The sequence below is a fragment of the Python bivittatus genome, unplaced genomic scaffold (assembly GCF_059951505.1).
Source record: "Python bivittatus isolate LINGU-HERP-01145 unplaced genomic scaffold, Pbiv_v1 ctg000480_np1212, whole genome shotgun sequence".
Taxonomy (NCBI): domain Eukaryota; kingdom Metazoa; phylum Chordata; class Lepidosauria; order Squamata; family Pythonidae; genus Python; species Python bivittatus.
In genome coordinates this window covers 98,638,787-98,642,691 of record NW_028277075.1, presented here as the reverse complement: position 1 = coordinate 98,642,691, position 3,905 = coordinate 98,638,787, and positions in this window count along the sequence as shown.

The window sequence follows — 3,905 nt, the reverse complement described above, 5'->3', positions numbered from 1 at the left end:
ACAAAGTAACAAGGCGGTCTTTGATCCAGGGAGTTATACAAGCGGTACCCTGGTATGATCTAGAACAGTGTTCCTCAACCTTGGCAGCTTTAAGATATGTGGACTTCAACTCCCAGAATTCCCCAACCAGCATGGCTGGCTGGGGAATTCTGGAAGTTGAAGTCCACATATCTTAAAGTTGCTAAGGTTGAGGAACACTGATCTAGAAGATCATCTCAAGACTGGTCCAAGAGTGTAGATGGGGATGGAGAACTAGGCAAAGAGATCAGTTATTTGCAGCTATTTGAGAAATGATGTATAACAGTGAAGGGAAGTTCCTGGTCCTACAATGTCTCAAGCAGGCACAGGATTCATAGCCTGCACTTTCCACCACCTCCCCTCATAGAACTTGGGGGAGGCTCAGCTAATTCATCTAAGGTAGCTGCTACATTCTCTGCAGATGCTTATCCTGGCTTCCTCTTTGAATGTTGGTACCTATTGATTCTTCCTGGGCTAGATCCTCCACCTACTCCTCCTAGTAGGTACAGCCAATGGTAAAACCACCATTTACAGGAGGGCAAACTGGTAGTGTTGCTCCAAACCATCATTTCTAGCCTCTCAATACTCCCTATTCTTCTGATTTACTGTATCTTTACAATCTCTGCAAATTGTGGACACATTTTGAAACAAAACACTGAGATGCAAATTTTATTTATTACTTTGTTTTGTACAATGCAGGGAAGTATACATAATGCTTCCACCTCCTGTTCTCCCCACAACAACAGCTCTATGAAGAGGGTTGAACTGAGAGAGAGAGAATGGCCCAAAGTTGCCCAGCCAGCTTTACATGCCTAAAGGAGGACTAGAACTCACAGCTTCCCAGGTTCTAGTCCAGTACTTTAACCACTACATCAAACTGGCTCTCATCTTATTTTCTAAGAATGCCTCTGGGGTCACTACAGAGACCATGTAGCCAGTATGGGAAATATAAATTATGTGTGGAGTTGATCCTTTTCCTTGAAACTTATTAGTATCTCATTTTCAGTCAAAATAATATAAAATAAATAAATTCAGGTAAGAAGAGAACCAGGGAGGTACAGCTGAATAAGTGGGCTAAGTACTACACTGAGAACACAGCTCTTCTACCTTTGAGTAACTGAAAAAGTATAAGGGCTAACTATAAGCTTATTAGACAGATGTATGGCAAATTGCTTTGCCATATCTACTTTATTTTTACCCTAGTCATTGGAAATGCATAGAGATAATGCAAAATAGCTTGTATTTGTAGCCAGTAAGTTCAAGAGAAACAGGTCCAATAAATTTCTCTCCCAATTAGTTTGCATTGAACGCTATATAATACAGATCATCCCCATATGTTTCTTGAACAGCCAAACCTTGAACGGAATCTGGATTGATGTTGGCCAAGGAAACTCTCTGGAGCAAATGCAGATCCGTTAAGAGCTAACTCCTGCATAGGCATACATGGTGTTGGGTGGTTTTCTACCCCACCTCCATGGCATTCACTTTATAATGTTACAAGCAGAAATATCTGATTACAAACTTACCAGTGTTTAAAATCATATTGAACCATTCTAATATTGCGTATTTAGAATAAGACAGACTGGATGGGAAGATTTAGAGTTTACTCCTTTACAAGGCCACTCAATAATTCATTGCTGTTAATATAATCCTGATAATAAAATTAATCTAAATATAGATGGTTTATGCTCTGATCCGTTCCTCTGCACCCATCTTCAAGCTCTGTTTCCATTATGTTTGCTTATGTCTCCTTTAATGTGTAATGAAAATTCCAATATCATTTAGGAAATTCAGTCTTTGTGGCTGAAAGCTACATTCATATCTACATTCATACCTACACATATCCATTCAAATGACATTTATACATTCTTACTTTTCATTCTCAAAAAGAGAAACAAATCAGGCTTATTTGGGTCAGGCCATTTGCCACTGTAAACCATTATGACTGGCACTGCTAAATTGATACCTAGTGTTCATGTACAACTTGAAAAATAGCATGAATTCTTTACATCAGTGTGGATTGTTTTCCTCTTTCCTTTTCATGAAAGCATTTCAGGGAATGCAAAGGCAGACAATGAGTAACTTTTTGAGATTATTATTATGTGCTATGTGACTTTTCTAAATAAAATTGCAGACTCTGACAGCTGGAAGATACTTCAAAGAGCATAAAGTTCAACTCTCTAGCCAATGCAGGAAATTCATTAATAAAATTATAGACTTAGAAAGAACCTCAAAGAAAAAGAATGTTGCACAGCTTCCTCAGTTTTGGTAGTGCTGGGCAATTAATATATACATGACATTTATAGCTCATGGGTTATAGGCTATGTTCAATTTTTAACAGGCATGTCATCAGTGTGATTATAATAATTAGAGCATTAGCTTCTCTGTCGGCTACAAAGCTCACTGGGTGACCATAATCCACTCAATATCTCTCAGCTTAACTTCTCTCATCCTGGCACTCTTCAGCCACACTGGACTTTGAGTTCCATAAACTGACTGGTTGTACAAACTGGGAGTTATCTGAGCTGAAATCCAATGTTTCTGAAGGGCACCAGCTTGAGAAAGATTGTCTTACTGAAGTTAATTAGTCAGTTAGTTAGTTAGTTATTAAACTTGTCCCCACCCATCTCCCCCCAATGGGGGACTTTGGGCGGCTCACAACATATTAAGACAATAAATAGATATACAATTAAAATTTATAACAGTACACATTTACAGAAATAAAAGGAAAAAAATCCAGGAGGCCGATGGTTCAAGGCAGCAACACCAGGCCTCTAGGGGGCTAGCCAACCCCACATCTGATGACCTCCCTCTCCACCCCAGTCCAGATGGCAGAGCCAGGTCTTCAAGTCCCTCCGAAAGGCCAGGAGTGAGGGGCCCAATCTCACCTCCAGGGGCAAAATATTCCAAAGAGCGGGGGCTACAGCAGAGAAGGCCCGCCTTCTGGACCCTGCTAGTCAGAGTTCTTTTGCCAAGGGGGTCCGAAGCATGCCCTCTCTGTGTGATCGGGTGGGATGGGTTGAAGTCGTGGGGGAGAGGCGGTCCCTCAGGTAGGGCTTTAAAGGTGATAACCAACACCCTGGATTGGACCCGGAAGCAAACTGGTACCCAATGCAGCACTGTTTCATACAGTTGTATAAATAAGATGAGAGATGGAACCGCATATGCTGTTTCCTTTGGAGAAAGGGCAAGATCAAGATGGCATGTTCATATTCTTTAAAATCTGCAGCTCCATACAGTGCTGCCTTTAAAATTCAGAAGCCTGAGGAAGGCACTGCTATCCTTTGCATCTGTTCAGAGCTTAGATACTCATTCTGATGTGATGAAGGCAACAATTTTTGAAAGGCATACTGCAGAAATCTAGAACCAACAACAACAAACAGCAGAAGCATATTGAAAATAAATTAATTTTGATACTGGGCTATAAAAAAGATGGATGGGAATTTCTGGAGAGATTAGACTAAGATTTATTTTCACTCCGGCCTTGGAAATGTATCACTTGAGAGCACATGAATAGAAGAGAAGATATGAATGGCAAGCTAAGATAATTACAAAAATAAAAAATAAAAAGCATAGTACAGGAGGCCTGGTGTTGCTGCCTTGAACCATCGGCCTCCTGACTATAGGACTCGCACATTCTGCCCATTTCACTGAGGTATAATTTTAGCAGGTCACAATAAGTGAAATAGAAGGCCACCATTACAAACCAGTCATGGAGACAACATCATGGGGAAAAAAAAATTCAGAGGAAAGAAGAAGCCATTTCCTTTAAAATCAATATTTTCCCCCCAAATCCTAAACAATTACATGATAGGCAGTAACCAGTAAGGGAAATCAGAGACACAGTTCTACTAATAGAGGCTCACAACTGAGAAGTGGGAGGAGGA